This window comes from Sturnira hondurensis, unplaced genomic scaffold (genome assembly GCF_014824575.4).
Source record: "Sturnira hondurensis isolate 20B ecotype Veracruz unplaced genomic scaffold, ASM1482457v3 Scaffold0006496, whole genome shotgun sequence".
Lineage (NCBI taxonomy): Eukaryota > Metazoa > Chordata > Mammalia > Chiroptera > Phyllostomidae > Sturnira > Sturnira hondurensis.
Genome location: NW_028079127.1, coordinates 13,710,073 through 13,730,465, shown reverse-complemented (window position 1 = coordinate 13,730,465; position 20,393 = coordinate 13,710,073).

Genomic DNA, 20,393 nt, shown 5'->3' with positions numbered 1-20,393 from the left:
CGGACCCCGCTTGCCATGTGACCCCCCTTTTGTGGCCACTGTTCACACACAGGAGTAACACAGTGTTGGTGCGTGGCTCTAAAACACACGCCTGCAGCCCTTCCCATCTCTGCCTCACGTGTGTGTACATGTGTGTGTAAGTGTGATGTCGGAAGAGCCATGTCCTGCTTCCTTGAACCTGGAGCCGAGGGCTCCGGGGAACCACCATCTCCGGCTCCCAGGAGCCCGTCCACTGCAACCCACGTGGTTTCCACTTCTTGCCGTGGGAACTGGGGTACAACTCTTTTAACTTCAGGTCTCCCCTTAATTAGAAGACACCCCTTCCGGGCGCAGAGGACAGGTGTAACCTGCTCTTGCCCCGGTAGCGAAGTGTGAGACGGTCTGCTTGTCCCTTAATCGCGGCGGGCTGTGGGTTTCTGATCCATTAAACAGGGAAGCTCTCGGGACCGTGGCAGAGGATTAATGAGATAATATTTGTAAAGCGATTGCAGATAATCTGGCGAAAAGCACATGTAAGTACAGAGTCTTACTATTAAGTCTCTGCGGAATAATAAAATGTGTAATGGCACACCTGCGGTAATCTGTACTTAATTAGGTAATTTTCCCACCCCCAGAAGGTATGCGAGGGCGCCGAGGAGTAAATCTCGTTGTGTTAGCATTCATTCTGTGAGGTCACTGGTCATTAATGTCTAATCATGCCCCATTAAAAAATAAAGATTTGTGTTTTTCCTCTTTCCCAATGATTACGGACGTGTGCGCGTGGTTGGGGATGAAGTCATAGTGAGTGTTTTTAAGGGCGAGGTTTCGTCTGAGGCTTCCCCTGCGCCCCCCACCCTGGCTCTACGCGAACACGTTCAGACGTCGTCACCAATGCTGTGGCCCGCTGTCCTCAGGGGCTCCGCCCCCGGCTGGCAGAGGCGGGGTGGGCGTGCGGAGGTGAGAGACGATCGGGGACATGGGACCCACGCGCTGTTTGGTTGCAGGGCTGAGTCTCCCAGGGCTGGGACCAGAGCCCAGCCGAAGTGGCTGGCGGGGGTCTCACTCTCAGCTTCCTGTCCCCTCAAACTGCCATGGGCACCAGTACCGAGCGGCGTCCTGTGAACACTTCTGGACAGTGTGCTGTGGACGGAACAAGGGGAGGGAGGGACGCAGGGAAGGAAGCCCAGGTGCCCCCGAATGCCCCACACAGGGGAGCGAGGGGCCGTGAGCAGGGCTTTGCGGACGGGGTCGGAGTGGACAGCGCACCCCCACCTACGAAGCCCAAAGGAGACTCGGTGAGGTGTGGCCCCGAGGAAGAAAACTGGTTCGGCCGCTTCGAAGGCCGGGCTGCAGACTGGCACAGAGGAGCCGCCTGCCCGGGGCCTCGGAAGTCAGGCTGCTGGGAGCTCTAGCTCCCGTCCGTGGCCCTTGTCCCAGGTCTCAGGGAGACCGAAGTGCAGGGCAGCCCCGTCCAGACAGTTTGGCTGCTTGCACTGCCCTGGCCCCTCCGGCTCCCAGGGGCTCCCAGGGACGCCGAGGGGCATGCGGGGCTCCTGGCGGCGGCAGGCGCAGCGGGCAGCCAGTTCCTACAAAGCAAACAGCCTGGTGGCAGATCAGCTGAGGCAGCGACGTTGACGCTGGTTTTCTGGGGTTTTCCGTGGGGCCTGAAGCTGCAGTCCCCCTCAGACCGTGGCTGGGTCCCACAGGCGCTGTCCGGCAACGTGGGCCCCCCCGACAGAGGGCCACCAGGCCGGCCAGGTCTCCATTTCCTCGGGTCTGAGAGGGAAGCAGAAATACCCGCCCCACCCCTCCCCACCCCTCCCCCAGCACCCAGGTCACGTGTCTGAGGACCCGGGAGCAGGCCACACTCACACCTGTCCTGGGAACCGAAGGGTGACTGCAGAGGGCTGGGCCAATGGGGCAGGTCATTCACAGTCTCCGAGTCTGAGGCCCCACAGGTGAGAGGCGGGCCCAGCGTGTGGCCCCCCACCCCCACCCCTCAGGCCCTTGACTTGGACCCTGACGCAGAGAGGCGGCCCCGCATCAGCGCTGGCTCCCCGTGGCGACGCCAATGTGGCTGGAGCCTCCTCAGGTCCCGCCTGCCCTGCCTTTGTCTGCAGCAGGTGAGCGCTGGACACCCCCCCCCACGTCCCTACTGCAGAAGCTCCTCGGGAGGAGGGGTCCCGGGCCCCCACCTGTGCTGCCCACTGTTGGCACTTGGTCCCGCCCACCCTAACGCCCCTTCGCTGATGCCTCCCAGGGGTAGGAGGCGTCGGCCCAAGATCTGCCTGCCAGGTCCCCCCGAAGTCGGCACAAGGCCCCCCAGGAGCCACAGGGCCATCTGAATCTGAGGACGACGCTCTTCAAGTTTTAGACGGAAGCACTGGGGTTGTCCCCTGGAAAGCCAGTTCCTTGTGACTTGCCGTCGTCCCCTTAGGTTTGGGCTCCCCGGGGGGACTGGTGGGCACTGAAAGGCGACCCGTTCTCTGGGGGGGGGGGTGGCCCTCTCTCCACCTTCCTCCACCTGCTGCGGGACGGAGACGCTGCTGGGAATGTCTCCCACTGCTCAGGGCCACCGAGGCTGATGGCACAGCTGCCGGGGACGCACTGCCCCCACCGCACGGGAGCCTCTACTGGGCACCAGAGCTCATCTTCCTCTCCAGCCCCCGGTTCCTCCTCCAGAAAGTGTAGGGCTGCCTCACGCGCCCTGCCAGGGAGGGTGGGGCTCAGCCGGGGTCACGGGCGTCACCCTTCAGAGGGTCGTGCCACAGGGAATCCGCTCCCGGCTCGAGAACCCAGTCACCACGAGACTTCCAGCCCCGTCTGGTAAGGCCACACCCCCTCCTGCAGCCGCCACTGGAGTCACCCCTTGACTTACTTCTCCGATGGCCTGGAGCCCCGACAAAGACAGGGTCCTGGGCACCCGTCACTTTCTCCGTCCTTCCCTCCGGCCCCTTTCTGAGATGACGGACCGATGAGCAGGTCCCTTCCAGGGAACAGCCGCTGGGGACATGCTGGCACAGAGGGTCCAGAAACAGAGCTGCAGCCTTAAGGAGGCGAAGGGGGACGTTTTGTTCATGAGACAGAAGCAGGTATTGGGGTGACAGACGGGGGCCCCCCGTCCTGATGCATGTGCCCGGTCCCCTCCGCAACAATGACAGGTGACGTCATGGTTGAACATTTTCTACGTGCTAGATGTCATTTTAAGTGTTTTCACCTTCACCAGCTTGTTCCGTTGCCCCCGACAACCTTGTAAGCCAGGCACGATTTGTGACCCAATTTACAGGTAAGAAGAGTGAGGCGCGGGTAAAACATGGGGACCTCCCCCGGGGACGAGCGAGTGGCCTCGTTGGGATGTGAACCGGGCAACCTGGCCGTGGGGTCCCCCCACACGGGTGTCTGCCACGCGAACCTTGCTGCCCGGTGCTGCCTGGGCACTGACTGTTGCCTGCGACTCTCCACCGCATTCCACCTGCAGCTTCCGCCCTCCTTTCATACGCCCGGCACCAGGCCATTTGCCAGCAACTGGGAAAATCAAAATAAGCACTCAAAAAAATGACCATTACCGGAAAGTAACAGAAATGGGTCCAGACCCAGGCCAATCCAGTGTCACCGCCTGCAGTGCTGATACCCGGGCCCCACGTCAGTGCATCCCGGGCGGCGGGCGGCCCCGGGGACATGCAAGGCCGGGTCCCCACACACCCAGTCCCGTCTGCACCTGCAGAGCAGAGCTCAGCCCCATTCTCTGGGCCCCCGTCTGCACTCTCACCAGGTGTAGGACTCCCTGGTGGGAACTCGCAGCCAGCAGTGCGGCCACTCACACCTGGACGGAGGGCATCTGACACCGACCCTGACTCCATGACGCCCAGTGCCACCGCCCTGAGCTCAGGACACAGGACAGCACGTAGCATTGTGCTCCGTCAGGGACACTTTCAACAGTGAAAAGCACAACAATGAAAAGCCCGTGACACTGGCGAGGCCACGGAAAGGGGGCGTGTTTGCAATGTGAGAGCTGAGAGGAGAGCAAGGAGGGTCCCTCCTGTCCCCTTTCCGCACCTCGCAGGGGACCCTTGGGATGTCCTGCCACTCTGTGCACGTGCCCTCATGCCCAAGAGGGCCCTGCGAGCGTGACTTTGCAGTCACACACACACGTCTTGGGGAGAAGGGGAATTCCCACACGGGAAACCGGTGGCTATGCGAAGATGGAGTGGACTTCAAGCATTCTCAAAGGTGGGGATGGGGAGTGAGCTAAGCCCCAGAGATGGGCTCTGAGGTGGACATCGTTTCGCCCGGAGGTGACGGTCAGAGGCAGGTAAGCAGGACTAGAGCCTCAGACATGAACCAGGAGCACGCAGGTGAGGCAGCTTGGGACTGAACGGCCTACCTGCTGGAACCCGGACCCCTGACCCCGGGCCCCTGTCACTGCCGGCCCGACCTCCCATCCCTCCACTCCCACCCTCCAGCCCAGCTTGGAGGTCGCCATGCTGACCTCTCTGGGAAGCTGTCTCCCACCCTCACAGCCCCCAGAACACAGGGACCTCGTACTTACTGCTGGGTATTGATTGTCATCGTGGGGTGACATGGGCTGTGCTTATACGCGGGACCAGAGGGTTCTTGGCAGTCATTTCATCTGTCACCTGCAAGGCCCCAGCCCCACTGCCAGGCCACGTTCAAAATGTCCCTGACCCCCATCTCAGCATCTCAGAGGGGCGGCCCGCTAGAGAGAAGTCACTTAATCCCATCTGTGTCCTGAAGTACAAACCCCTTCCACTGTGAAGACTTAACTTGTGATGTAACCCCTCCAGGCCTCTGGGTGGAGCTCAAGAAAGAAAGACCCTCTCCCACCCTCTAAGTCCTGTCATCAGCCCTCACACTCCTCTGCAGGACCCTCAGAAATTCGAGGACCCCCGAGTCTGCCCAAGGCAGGGGTGTTCCACCCACAAAAAACAGAGAAGAGACTTCCAGTCAAGATGGCGGCATAGGCAGCCAGAGCTCACCTCTCTGCACAATCACAACAAAATTGCAACTAAAATATAGAACAACCATCACTCAGAACTGTCAGAAATCGAGTGGAATGGTAGTCTGACTACTATGGAATTAAAGAAACCGCATCCATCCAGACTGGTAGGAGGGGTGCTAACACGGAATGGGCTGGCATTTTGTACATGTGGTGGATAAAAATTCAGGAGGGATATCTTGGGAGTGAGGAGTCCCAGCCTCACACCAGGCCCTCCAGCCCAGGGTTCCAGTGCCAGGAAGGTAAGTCCCCACAACGGCTGGCTGCAAAACCAGCAGAGATTGACTCAGTGGAAGAAACTTCTAGACTCCCAAGCAGAGTTCCTCTTAAAGAACCCACCCATGGACTCACCTACTCAGATTCACTCCCTCTGGGCTCCAGTGCCGGGATGGCAGCTTGAAAGGCACCAGTGTCATACAGGGAGTGACTGAAGTGTCTGGCACCAAGGTGAGCAGAGGCCATTGTCCCTTATCTGAGCCCTACCTTCAAAGAGACAGCAGACCGGTGCTGTATCTAAGATTTCCTCAACCAGACTAACACTGTTTGCCCCGCCCTGGAGATTCCCAGAGACTCCGCCCCACCCAATTTACAGGCCTATCCAAGCTGCTTTTCCAAATGAGCAAACAAGCAGCAGCTGGCCTCCGTGAGCCCCAGGCCCAGCACTAACAGCCTAGATTCACAGCTTGGCTTCACCTGGGAATCTCCAAGCCCGGCACAAGTAGCAGCCATCTCAGGCTGCTTTACAGCTCAGGCAGGATCCCTGGGCAAAACACAGATGGGGGCTGACCTTGGCCTGCACCACCCAGGAAACCCCAGGGCCAGCATACCCAGTGGACAGCTACAGACCACACCGGGGCACCACCACCTGCCCCTGCACAGCTGATCCTCCATGGAGGGCGGAAGTTGGTGGTCAGTGGCCACAGTCAGTCCTTGCCTCTGACTGGCCTGGGTAAATTCCTCCCATTGATCTGCCAACAGCAGCCAAGGCTCAACTACAAGAGGAGGGTGCTCTCAGCCCACACAAAGATCATACCTTGAGTACCCAGCTTGGGTGACAGGGAAGGCTGTGCCACCAGACCCGACAGGACACCTAGTGCATTAGGCCACACGACCAAGACACGGAGTCAAAGCAACTCTACCTAATACACAGAAACAAACACAGGGAGGTGGCCAAAATGAGAAGACAAAGAAACATGGCCCAAATAAAAAAAAACTCCAGAAAAAGAGCTAAACAAAATGGAGATAAGCAATTTATCAGATGCAGAGTTCAAATCACGGGTTCTAAGGATGGTCAGGGAACTTAATGAGGGCCTCAGTGGCATTAAAAAAGGTCCAGTCAGAAGTGAAGGATACACTGAATAAAGCACAATTTACAGGGAAACAGCAGGAGAGTGGACGAGGCTGAGAATCAGATCAATGATTTGGAACATAAGGAAGCAAAAAACAACCAATCAGAACCAGAAGAAGAAAAGAGAATTAAAAAAATAAGGGTAGTATAAGCAGCCTCTGGGACAACTTCAAGTGTCCCAACGTTTGCCTCATGGGGTGCCAGAGGGAGAAGAGAAAGAGTAAGAAAGTGGAAATCTGTTTGAAAAAACAATGAAAGAAAACGTCTCTAACTTGGGGAAGGAAATAGACATACAAGTCCAGGAAGCACAGAGAGTCCCAAACAAGATGGACGCAAAGAGGACCACACCAAGGTACATGAAAATGTAAATGCCAGAGGTTAAAGATGAAGAGATGGGAGGGATGGGGGGTGGAATAATGGGAGAAGAGGTGAGGGGACGAGGAAGCACAAATACGTACAGAACAGCCATGGGGACGTATGGATAGGACAGGAAATGGAGGAGCCAAAGAGCTTACATGCGTGACCCACGGACATGAACAATGGTGGGGGTTTGCCCGAGCGAGTGGGGGTGCTGGGCGGAGGGGGAAAATCGGGAAATATCAGGACAACTGCAATAGCATAATCAATAAAATATAATTTAAAAAAAGAAAAGCAGAGAAATGAGTCGAGCTCCACGAACACAGGGCCAGCAGCTTGGCTTGTGAGGCCGTCACTGGCCTTTGGGTGACGATCCAACACCCATTGTCCGGAGCGGTGAGAAGCATCGTGTTTCCGTTTCCGTCTGCAATAAAGAGTCTCAGCAGTGCGGTGGCTTCCTGGATGACCGCTCCAAACTGTCCGTCGCAGGCACAACCCCGGTGTCCCCTCCACCCCACCCTTCAGCTCGCCCACAGAGGGACCTCTGGCAGGAGCCCTGAGACTGGAGTCAGCTGGGCGGCGGGGCTGTCAGGCAAGGGGGGCTGTCCCGGTGCCTGCTGAGCTATGGGGACCATCAGAGCGGCACACCAATCTCACGTCTGCGGTCGTCTTTCCCTCCCTGAGTGTGCCCCCTCCATTGTCTGGTTCCATCCCTGTAATCTGGACAGACGTCACTATTGTTTGACGGGACCCAGTGATGGTGAGGACTGCCTGGCGTCGCCCGGGTACAGTGACACTTGGGGGCACAGCATCAGGGCATCAAGCCTGGCCTGGCCCCTGGGCGGAGTGCCAGCCGGTCTGCTGACCGTGTTGTGGGGTCCGGTGGCTGATGGCTCAGAGCTCACACCACTCTCGTGTGTCCCCTGGGGGCCTGCCAGCCTCGTCACAGGCCTGGGAAGTACCTGGGCAGGGGATGGCCAAGCACATGGAGACCAGGGGGCGGGGGAGGACATTTCCAAGTTAAAGCAGATCATCTTGTCAGACCTGAGACGTGCACGGTGGCCCCTCCGTGACAGCCCAAGGAGCCAGCACAGCCTCCCTCTCCCTGGGAGCCCCACTTCCGGGGGAGCCCAGAACCTGACCACTAATCTTCCCTGATGCCACGTGACGACCACGGGGGCCTAGAGTCATGAGCAGAGCAGGCTGAGGGCCCTCCTGAGGGCTTGGGGGACAGAAACAAACATGGGGGAGAAAGAAGATGGGATGGTCGAGGAGGGAAGGGGCAAGAACAGCCTCTCATGAGGAGGAGACTGAAGCTTCAGAGTCCCTGCTAAAGCCAGCGGCTCGGGAAGGGGGCCTCGTGCGCCGGCACCAGCCTCTGAGCCCAGGATGGGGCGCTGGTCCTCCAAGTCGGGGGGGACCTCCAGGGGCAGGCCAGGCGTCTGAGCAAGAGTGTCTCTCCGTGTCCTCTCTCTCCCTCTCGCTTCGGCCCCGTCTCCCTCTTCTCTCCCTCTCTCTCTCTCTTGCTCAAGGTAAAAAGAAGCACAAGGCCTTTGGCGAACCATCTGGGTTGAGAACAAGGAGTTAACTTCCCAAACTTCAGGAGGGGCCAGCAGCAATGTGCTCTGAGAATAACACTTTCTGCCCCACGAGGACGCAGTCCAGCGGGCACCGAGGGCGGCATCAGTCTTGGTGTGCCACCTGCCAGTTCACGGGCATCAGGAAACCGCCCCGAGCTGTAGCGGTGGGACCGCTGGCTGGAGGGCAGGACGGGGTCTGCATCTGCCCCACCCGGCCCCATCCCACCGGCCCCGGCTCCTCTGCGACTGGCCAAGTCCTGGGGCTTGGGCCCACTCTGCAGACACGCTCGCTCGGTAACGCCGGCTTCCATCTGCAGCTGGGGTGGGGGGAAGGGCGGGGACCCCCCCAGGGAGACAGAGGAGTCCCCGAGACCTTGACTGAAAGGCACCCAGATGACGGACAGGCAGTTGCAGCCCAAGAGCTTGGACTCCGCCCACAGGCGACCCTGCCTCCCAGCCCCCGCCTGTACTTACGAGTTTGATTCCTTGTGGCTACTATTTCCTGCAGGGATGTCCTCGTCACCCCACGTTCGGCTTCCAGGTCCCCACCTCGGCGGCNTGCCACCTGCCAGTTCACGGGCATCAGGAAACCGCCCCGAGCTGTAGCGGTGGGACCGCTGGCTGGAGGGCAGGACGGGGTCTGCATCTGCCCCACCCCGCCCCGCCCCACCGGCCCCGGCTCCTCTGCGACTGGCCAAGTCCTGGGGCTCGGGCCCACTCTGCAGACTCGCTCACTCGGTAACGCTGGCTTCCATCTGCAGCTGGGGTGGGGGGAAGGGCGGGGACCCCCCAGGGAGACAGAGGAGTCCCCGAGACCTTGACTGAAAGGCACCCAGATGACGGACAGGCAGTTGCAGCCCAAGAGCTTGGACTCCGCCCTCAGGCGACCTGGCCTCCCAGCCCCCGCCTGTACTTACGAGTTTGATTCCTTGTGGCTACTATTTCCTGCGGGGGTGTCCTCGTCACCCCACATTCGGGTTCCAGGTCCCCACCTCGGCGGCCGCCCCTCCGCTGTTACGGGCCCCGCACTCAACAATGCCCCCACTTTGGTGTGACCCACGTGATCTTGTCATCAGTGACAAGATGGATTCCGGCGCCTCCGCCCCAGCTGTGCGATGGGGAGAGGGTGGCCGGTGCCACTCAGGGATCGCTGTGGCTTCCCTCCAGGCCCCGCCCCCGCCGGCCTCAGGCCCTTCTTCCTGCTTTGCTCCTGGGTGTTCAAAGCCAGACTCTGGGGGTGTTTGCCCCACCCAGCAGCCGCCTTGTTTTGGCCATGGTTCGTACCACCTTGAACTTGCCTCGTGTTCACGCATGTGTGGTTTACCTTTCCTCTCCCCTCCCGAGACGTAAGCACCTGGCGGGAGTGTCCATCTGTGGCTCTGACTCCCCAGGTCCCCTCACGCATCAGCCCTACTGGAGCTCGGAGATGCCAGTCCCCACCCCCCACCCCTGCCCCTCACGTTGCTGGAGGAAGAGGGTCTGTGCCATCCCAGGTGACAGGTGAGACAGCGAGTGGGTCACCGCACCTCCCTCCTGGCTCCTTGCCCCTGGACCCCAGCCCCCCAGCCCTAGTCGGCTGGGATGGGGGTCGCACCCAGGCACGGGCCCTCCACTGGTCCTTGCGCAGGGGGCGTCCCTCTGGCCAACGCAGACTTCAGGCTGCACGGCGCCGCGTCCCTGGGGAATGGGCCTCCACGCCTCCCGGAGGCACCCGTTCACCCTCTGCTGCCTCAGGAGACCCTGTCCACAGCAGGGGCCCAAAGCCAAGACTGGGGACCACTGATCTGGCCCATGGGCCTGCCCCGAGCATGGGCCGTGGGGGCGGGGGACTCCGCTGTCTCAGCTTCCCCCTCAGGAAAGCAGGCAGAAGACACCTGCCTGGCTTCAGGGTGCGTGCGCCCCTCTACCTGTCCCTGAGCCTGCCTTCAGCGTGGCTCCCCCTTGTCACATGACACTTTGCGTGCCTGCCAGGGGGACCTCTGGGTGCCATCCCTCCGGAAGTTCTGAGAGTTAACCAGGCTCACATCCTGAAGGTGAGGCTACACTCAGGCACCAGGCAGCCTCGGGGAGCCCGGCGGGGCCTTCTCAGTGAGGGGCTGGCACCCGCGTCACAGACCAGAAGACAAGGGCTCCGAAGGACGAAATCATCGCTGTCCCCGGAACCACGACAGAGCCAAACCCGGGCCAGGTGTCCGCATGCTGGTCGGCCCCCACAGCAGCGGTTACCTAGGTTACCGGGGAACGAAGACTCCCTCTGTCAATCACTCCCCTCCCAGCGGCTCCTCAGGGCGCTCTGGGAAATGCTCCCCTAGGTAACTGGCCAGCAGAGAGATTTACTCTTTCTCTAGGGAGAAGGGGGCTGGTCACCCCGAGGGCACCCAGCCCCCACGGCCCCCCCGAGAGGCCGGCTCCGGCCCCTGTCCCTGCCGCTGGTCTGTGCTCACGGGCACCTGCCACATTTCTCCCGACCCCGTGACATTCCGGCACCCCGTGTAGCACCAGGGTGAGATTTTACTCACTCTCCTGCCACTGGCTCGGAGACACTGCGTCCAGGGAGAGGTCACGCAGGCGAGGTCAAATCCACTGGGTTTCGGAAGTGGCAGCTCCCCGCGGGGCCTCTCCTGCATCCCCAGCCCCCCACGACACGTGTGAGCGAGAAAGGCAGTGTGGCTGCCAGGACTGAAGGCCCGCTTGTTCCAATACAGTCGATCTCAGACTCCCACGGGTTCCGAACGGGGACAGATAGCCAAGCCGGGTATTGAGAAACCCAGGCACTCGGGGTCCCTTTGTCTCGGATGAAAGTGGTTGCCTGCCTGAAGGTCACCCGGCAACGTGACTCGGCCGGCGCGGGCATGGGCTGGGCGAGTTCCTGGAAAATGAAAATCCCTTTGTTGTCCAGGCTGGAAGGTCAGACACTGCCATTTGAGACTGCCTAAACAGCAGGAAGGCCACCCCCACCAAGGTGGCCGGGACCCGGGCATAAGTCAGCACCGAGCAGCGCCCGGCCAAGGCCCATTATCCCGTCACAGATGCCTTTGTGGCCCAGAGACGGCCAGCAATAAAGTGGTGCTTGTTTGAAAGGCCACCGGCTCAGTGGGGCCCGGACAGGGAGATGGCACCGGGCACCGGGCGTCCAGAGAGCGGCCAGCCCCACCCAGCCTGTGGAGCGAGAATCCTGACTCAAGGTCCTTAGATTCTGCAAGGTCCCCCTGAACTGTGACCTGGCAGAAATACAGGGCCTGGCTCCTGGAAGCTCTGATCATGTGTTCACACCACGGACCCTCCTGGGAGGTGTGTTTCTGCTTGGTGGTCCCACCTCGAACATGCATTCTTTATTTTTATCCTCACTCGAGGATACGCTGATTGATTTGAGAGAGAGAGACGTTGATCGGATGCCTCTCATATGCATCCTAACTGGGGATCGAACTTGCAACCCAGGCGTGTGCCCTGACCCAGAATGGCACCCACACAACCTTTGGGCACATGGACATGCTCCAACCAACGGAAGGAAGGGAAGAGGAGGGTCAAAGGGAAATGCAGACCTCAGACCCCAGAGTCCTTGGACGTGGAGACCGAGGCTGGGCGCAGGGCGGCGGGGAAGGGCTCCCCGGTCAGCAGTGACTCAGACCGCTGTCCTTTGTCCCTTGCCCACAGTGCACCGCGGTGCCGGGCTTGGCACAGAACAAAGAGGTTCTGTGGGGTGGCACCAGGGGGCAGAGTGACCCAGGAGGGGACGCACAGAAAGGAAAGGCCGTCAGAGTGGGTGGGGACCAGCCGGAAGTGCAGCGTCACCCCTGGGTCTCCCACAGGCCAATGTGTGCTCAAGGTGGCCGGACACGGAGGAGGAAGACAAAGGTCGGGGGCAGTGTGGCTGTGGGCTAGATCAGGAGGGAGGGGTCCAGAGCCAAGGGTCCCCACTCCAGACCCCAGGCAGGGCCCAGGCCCTGCACCCCTTTCTCTCCCAGGACCTCCAGCACCACCTAGGATGGGGCATCTCTGGGTGGGGCTGTCCTCTCTCCCTGGGGACACCGAGAGAGGGCACTTCGGAGACAGCAGATGTCCAGCCTAACTCCAGAGTGATGNATCCTGACTGGGGATCGAACTTGCAACCCAGGCATGTGCCCTGACCCAGAATGGCACCCACACAACCTTTGGGCACATGGACATGCTCCAACCAACGGAAGGAAGGGAAGAGGAGGGTCAAAGGGAAATGCAGACCTCAGACCCCAGAGTCCTTGGACGTGGAGACCGAGGCTGGGCGCAGGGCGGCGGGGAAGGGCTCCCCGGTCAGCAGTGACTCAGACCGCTGTCCTTTGTCCCTTGCCCACAGTGCACCGCGGTGCCGGGCTTGGCACAGAACAAAGAGGTTCTGTGGGGTGGCACCAGGGGGCAGAGTGACCCAGGAGGGGACGCACAGAAAGGAAAGGCCGTCAGAGTGGGCGGGGACCAGCCGGAAGTGCAGCGTCACCCCTGGGTCTCCCACAGGCCAATGTGTGCTCGAGGTGGCCGGACACGGAGGAGGAAGTCAAAGGTCGGGGGCAGTGTGGCTGTGGGCTAGATCAGGAAGGAGGGGTCCAGAGCCATGGGTCCCCACTCCAGACCCCAGGCAGGGCCCAGGCCCTGCACCCCTTTCTCTCCCGGGACCTCCAGCACCACCCAGGATGGGGCATCTCTGGGTGGGACTGTCCTCTCTCCCTGGGGACACCGAAAGAGGGCACTTCGGAGACAGCAGATGTCCAGCCTAACTCCAGAGTGATGGGCAGGACGTCCCTGTTCAAAGTGAGAGACAGAGCCCTGTTCTGAGACCAAAGACCCCTCCCCGGGCCTTCATCCCATCCGATTGGTTGGTCCATGCCCCGATCATCACTGGTCTGACCAACTGGGACCATCCTCCGGGGCGGGGCTCTCTGAGAAGCTGCAGGCAAGTGGCAGTCCCGGAAGAACCCTGTGAGGTGGTTTTCCACCGAGACCTGGTTCCTGAAAGGGACATGGCCCCTGAAGCCACGCTGCTCTCAGAGTGACACAGAGTGACCAGGGGAACAGGGGGAGGCTAATGCACAATTAATGCAATCACTGTTCCCAGGTCACTCTTTAGAAATTACCCCAATATACGATTTCGGTCAGCAAGCAGAAGAACACCAGTATATGAGACATCACCCCAGAATTGTAGGGGTGGTGTTGTGTGTGGGCGGTGGCCCCACCTGGGTGCTGCACCTGGAGGCCACGGGCCTGTGAGAGAGTGTAAGTGGCGTGATTTGTGCCGATGGGCGGTGGGGGGGGATCGGGTTTCTGGTGTGGAGAGGAGATGACGCAGGCTGTCTGGGGCGAGTTAGCAGAGGACAGGTCACGCCCACAGGAGAGCGAGCCAACCCCCAGGGACACAACGGGGTGCCCTGAGAGGCCCCTAGGGCGACCTCGGGTCCAGATTTCTACGGCCACAAGCTCCTGACTGGCGTTTGTTCATCCCACTGGGATGAGAAGCTGAGAAACGTCCCTTAAACAAACTCAGAGTGCCCCGGACGGCCACAGACACGGCCACGGCTCACACTCCGGGACAGGGGACAGAACAGAGCAGAATGGGGATGCCGAGCAGGGTCGATGGGCTTGTTCCTCGGGGGGGGGGGACCCCTGTGTCGACGGTCTGCACCCTCAGAGCAGGTGGAAACCTGCCGGCAAAGTGTAAGGCTCATACAAGCTTTAAGACACGCTAACATTCAATGGACCAGGACAAAGTGTCTTTAAAAAACATATATGGCCCTGGCTGGTGTAGCTCAGCGGATTGAGCACGGGCCTGTGAACCAGACGATCACAGTTCGATTCCCAGTCAGGGCACATGCCTGGGTTGCAGGCCAGTTCCCCCCAGGGGCCAGTTCCCAGCAAGGGATGCACGAGAAGCAACCGTACGTTGATGTTTCTCTTCCTCTCTCCTTCCCTTCCCCTCTAAAGAAAATAAATAAAATATTTTTTAAAAAACTCAACGAACCACTTATTTTTAAAATTTTTATATATATATATATATGGAGCAGAGATGGAGCAAAAACTAGTGAACCAGAATCTACCCAGCCTGAGTACAGAATCCTAAAGCCAAGTTCAGGGTGGGCAGTTAGCTGGGGAAGTCCGCGGACACAATTCGGTGCAGGGGAGGAAAATCCAACCAGTCTGAAAATACCCTACAATCCAAATGACCCATTTGCATGTTGATGGCATTGAGTATTCAGCGTACTGGGTGCAGACCTGGATGCTGGGGAGACTGACACTCAAGCGAGCTGGACCGAGCCCCAAGGAGAGGGCACAGAACAGACCAGGAAAGTCAGCCACTTGCCGGGGTGCACGGTGGCCCGCTGGTTGGGAAGGCAGCCTCTCCCAAGCCTCCCGTTGGCCCTGGCCGGGCGGCTCTGAATAGCCACTTCATCTCTCTGCACCTCTGTGTTCTCATCGGGAACAAGCGTCCTCTGGAAACTGCTCTCGATGAGATCATTCCTGGAATCACTGAGCCTGTCTCAAAGGCCGTCACGGGCAAACTCCCCTGGTGCGGCTCATCATGGTCATCAGTGTCCCTCGCATTATGGCCGTGCCGGAGACGGTGTTGTGGCCCAACCGGCCCGACAGCCAGCTTCCGATACGTGTCCCCTGAGAGACAGAGGAGGACCGGCTAGGCGTCCAGGGATGAGGGGGCGCTCCACTCAACAGGGACCACCCTCCGACAGTTTGACTCTGGTGCAGGAGGTCTGGGTGTTGAACCTGAGGCTCATGGTTGTCAAGGTGCGCAGCCGAGAAAGTGCCCGCATCGCCCACCGTGGGTGGAGGCCGGTGCCTGCCCGTGTGGACATCAGCTGCCCCTCCACTCATGCCGTGCACGGCTCCAGTACTGACCAGCAGAGCAGGTGCCATGGGGTCCTGGTGTCCCCAATGAAATGCCCCCCACAAGGCCCCTTCCCTGCTGGAGAACCAGCTCCCCTGAGCCCTAGGCCTGGCCATACCTAGCCCCACACACCCAAGAGCCCTGTTCCCAGGGTGGGGACAGCTTGTGTCCCCGCCATGACTCAGGGGACCCACACACACCGGGTCAGCCTTCTAGCCAATAGGCCCTCAGCCACCCAGACGTCGCCACAGCGCCCTGAGCAAACCCCGCACATCATTTCTGCCGCCAGGAGAGCATCGCTGAACTCAGGCCAGGGGAGACCAACTCATCACGGGAGGGCCTTTCTCCGCCTCAGTCCCAGAAACGCTTCTTTTAGCCGCGGCCGTCCCTTCTCGCTGGACCACGGAGGCAGCGCGTGCTCCCTGTGCGACCTATGGGAGCTACGGGAAGGTAGGGGGCGGGTAACAGCCCTCGTCCCCAGACTAGAGCTCACCAGTGACTGTGTCGTGGGGCACGTGGCCTTCACAAGTCGGGGCTGAGGACATTCCCTGCACTCGGCGTGCTTTCTGTCACCCACCGTTCCCACAGGCAAATGTTCCACCTCGCTAGCTAAGCCACAAACCTGTGACTGGCACCCTGCTCCACGGAGGGGAGTCACCTCACTGGGCACGCCGTGTTTGAGCTACTTACGTTGTCTCGAATGTCCTGGTGTCACACACCCCACTGCAGTGAAAATGAGTATGTGCAGCTTTGTGGGTTTTATTCAGGGTTAATTTCCTGAGGATAAGCCTAGGGCAGGTCTATTGTGGGGTCCAATGGTTAAAGCCTTCAGAATCTTGATGTTTCAAAAAAGTAATAAAATGGCCTTTAGAAAACGCTACCAGGTTACTCAGAGGTGGACACGACGGTTCTGGGCTGGCTGTTCTCTTGTGATTTTCTGCCATTGTGACTGTTGACAAACATTGTTTTATTTCACCGTGAACTATTTGATTACTAATGGATTGCACACTCTCCTTATTTTCATCGGCTGTTCGTCTTCCTTCTGAGAGTTGTCTGTTGACGTTCAACACTTCTTGCTGATCCTTAGGAACATTTTATATTTAAGAACTTTAACTCTTTGTCATAGGTACTTTTTCCCAGGAGATTTTGCCTTCTAACTTGACATGCTATTTTCAATTTGCAAATATTTTCAATTGAATAGTCAAACTTTTGGATCGTTGACTTTCTGGGGTCTTCCTCATTTTAAGATAAAAAAGTGGGGTTCATTCTCCCCGTCCGAGTCTTTGGTGGGCCTTTTTTTCCACGTGGATTTATTTAATCAACATGAAATCTACTTTGGCACATGGTGGGAAGTGTAGTTCTAAGTCTTCTCTCCCGAGCAGTAATCTCATAGCAACCCGGAGCCCAAAAACCACTCACTGAAAACCTGCTCTTTCCCTGAGTCGGTGAAAGGTGCACCTTGTCCTGTTCTAAATGGTTTTAAAATATGGGGGCATTATCTCTGTCTCAGGCTTTGTCCTGTTGTTCTAGCATTTTCCTACTATTTGATATAATATTTCTTCATAACACATTTAATTTTGTAGACCAAATACACCCTTAATTTTCTTTTCTAAAAATCTTTGTCTGCTTCCCCCTATTTGCTGTTTTCTAAAGAATCACTTGGTCAAGTTCCAAAAGCCCTCTGAAATGATTTGACTTGAAACTACTTATATATTGTTATTAATTGTGGGGAAAAGTGTGTATTTATAACATCAGATCTTCACATTTGGGAATGTGGCATAACTCTCCATTTAGTTAAATGAAAAAAATTGTACTTGTTTGTCATATGAGTTCTGTATCTGTCCTGAATTCATTTCCAGATATTTCATATGCCATAATAAATACCATCTTTCCTCTCTTCAATTTTTAAACTAATTATTGCCAATGTGTAGAGCACATATTGGCTAATGGTTTTATACTGTAACAAGGACTTTAGAACAAACTGTTTTAATAGCTCCAATAATATTTTTTATTTACTCTCAAGATTTTTTTAGGTGGACAATTAAAACATCTATGTTATGGGTATTCTTTTTTCCCCCTCTGCCTTCTGGAGGTAGATATCATTTCTTATGTTTTTCTTGTCTTATTGCATTGGCTAAAATGTGTGGGTCAATATTAGAGTAGTAAACTCAGCTCTCTTGCTTTGTTCTTAAGTTTAACAGGGATCTTTTGACTGTTTACCCTGATGTCTGATGTTAGGCTTCAGTTTAAGAGACAGAATGTTTACCAAATTAAGAAAGAGTTATTCTACTCCTCACCTGCTAAAGCTTTTTTTTAATCATAAATAGAATCTCTTAGAAATTTATCAAAATGAACATTTTGTTTCTATCCTTAGGCTTACTGATGTTATAAATTATACTCTTTGTGACAGCATGGATGGAACTAGAGAGCATTATGCTAAATGAAATAAGCCAGGCAGTGAAAGACAAATATGATATGATCTCACCTATAAGTGGAACCTAATCAACAAAAGAAACAAGCAAAACAGAACCAGAGACATGGAAATAAAGAGCAAACTGCCAGTGACCAGAGAGGGGAGGGAAGGGGGATAACGGGGGAAAGAAGGGGAAGGGTCAAGTCAAGGAGCATGTATAAAGGACCCATGGAAAAAAGACAAAGTGGAGAGGATTGAATGTGGGAGAGGGTGTTGCGTAGGGAAGGGGAGAGCAATGGGAGGAAAAGAAGGAGAACTGGAACTGGACAACCATTTTTTAAAAATTTTAAAGCCTTCTATTAAAAAACACACACCTGTATGAAGCCGTCATCTCATCTGTGACATAAATCCTTTTGAAAATCAGGGTGGATCATGCTTTTAACATTAAGTAGTATTTTATTCACAATTTAATGCTTCTGTAGGCATAAGTGAAAGTGGTCTGTACTTTTTCATACTATTTTGTCAAGGGTTATATAAGAACTATGCTAACAGTCAAATGATGGGGAGGGGGGCTTTTCTTTTACAGTCTGAGTGAACAAACATGAAAACAACATGAAAATTATCTTTTCCCAACCAACAATGAAATACCAACACACACCTGTTAGAATGGCCAAAATTCAGGCCCTGACAACACCAAGTGCAGACAAGGAGGTGGAGCAGCAGGAACGCCCACTCACAGCCGGGGGGATGCCACGCGGTACGGCCACGGCAGATAACGCCTCTGCAATTTCTTACAAAACTAAACCCACGCTCCCCACAGGACTCAGTAGTCACTCTCCTTGGTCTCCACCCAAATGATTCTGAAAAACCTACATCCACCTAAGAACCTGCACGCAAATGTCTGTAGCAGCTGCATTCTTAATTGCCCAGACCTCGAAGCCACAGGGATGCCTTTCAGCAGGTGATGGATAAACAAACTGTGGTCCTCCCAACAAGGGACTATTACTCAGCACTAAAAAGAAAGGAGCTATTGAGACATGGAAAGACAGGAAGGAACTTTTGAGGCATGTGAGTGGGTAGAAGAAGCCAGTCTGAAGAGACTACCCACTGTGTGATTCCAACTCTGTAACATCCTGGAAAAGGCAAAACTATTGAGACAGTACAAAGGGCAGGGGTTGAGGGGTGAGGTGGGATGAATATACGGGCCACAGAATATTTTTAAGGTGGTAAAAATACTCTGTATGAACTATAATGATGGAACCACGTCATTATTCATTTGTCGAAACCCACAAAACATACAACACTAAGAGTGAACTCTGATTTAGACTATGCACATGAGCCCTGGCTGATGTGGCTCAGTGGACTGAACACAGGCCTGCAAACCAAAAGGTCACCAGTTCAATTCCCAGTCAGGGCACATGCCTGGGTTGTGGGCCAGATCCCCAGTAGGGGGCATATGAGAGGCAACCACACATCGATGTTTCTTTCCCTCTCTTCCTCTCTCCCTTTCCTCTCTCTAAAAATAAATGAATAGAATCTTTAAAGAAATAAAAATAAAAAATAAAGTGTGCACTTGGGTGGTGATGGTGAGTCAGTGTGGGTGCACCACCCACTGTAACCGGGGTACCATCGCGGGGGGGTGGTCATGATGGAGGAGGCTGTGGGGAGCAAGGGGGTGTATGAGAAATCTTGGTACCTTTCAGTTTTGCTGTGAGCACAAAACTGCTCTAAAAAATAAAGCCTATTTTTTAAAAAATTGTCCCTTCCCCAAAAGTGTGAAACAACTTGCCACGATGAGTGTCTGTGCCCAGAACTTCCGTTTTCTGGTTGGATGTGGACCCTCAAGAGCATTTACAGGGGTTCCCAGGACGTCGACCTGTCCGCGTGTGATCAAGCCCGTCTCCTCATTCCCGGGAAATCACCCGAGTTCCCCAAACCTACAAACATACAAGCAGAGAATTATAGCTGTGACGAACGTTCTCAGGTCCACGCTTCATAACTTCACCTGCACCATCACAGTTTCTAATTTTCTCCATTTCTAATTTTATGCATTTGTGCTTTTTTTTAAAATTTGACTTTTTCAAATGTCTTTATTTCTATTTGGTTTTGGGGGGCGGGCAGAGACGTGCAAAACAGTGAAACTAGACCGCCTTCNATGAGAAATCTTGGTACCTTTCAGTTTTGCTGTGAGCACAAAACTGCTCTAAAAAATAAAGCCTATTTTTTAAAAAATTGTCTCTTCCCCAAAAGTGTGAAACAACTTGCCACGATGAGTGTCTGTGCCCAGAACTTCCGTTTTCTGGTTGGATGTGGACCCTCAAGAGCATTTACAGGGGTTCCCAGGACGTCGACCTGTCCGCGTGTGATCAAGCCCGTCTCCTCATTCCCGGGAAACAACCCAAGTTCCCCAAACCTACAAACATACAAGCAGAGAATTATAGCTGTGACGAACGTTCTCAGGTCCATGCTTCATAACTTCACCTGCACCATCACAGTTTCTAATTTTCTCCGTTTCTAATTTTATGCATTTGTGCTTTTTTTTTAAATTTGACTTTTTCAAATGTCTTTATTTCTATTTGGTTTTGGGGGGCGGGCAGAGACGTGCAAAACAATGAAACTAGACCGCCTTCTTGCCCACACACAAGAATAAACTCAAAATAAAGACTTAAATGTAAGGCTTGAAACCATAAAAATCCTAGAAGGAAGCATAGGCAGTAAACTCTCAGACATTGCTTGTAGGAATATTTTTTTCTGATATGGGTCCTCGGGCCAAGGAGACAAAGGAAAAATAAACAACTGGAACCCCATCGAACCGGAAAGGGTTTGCAGAGCAAAGG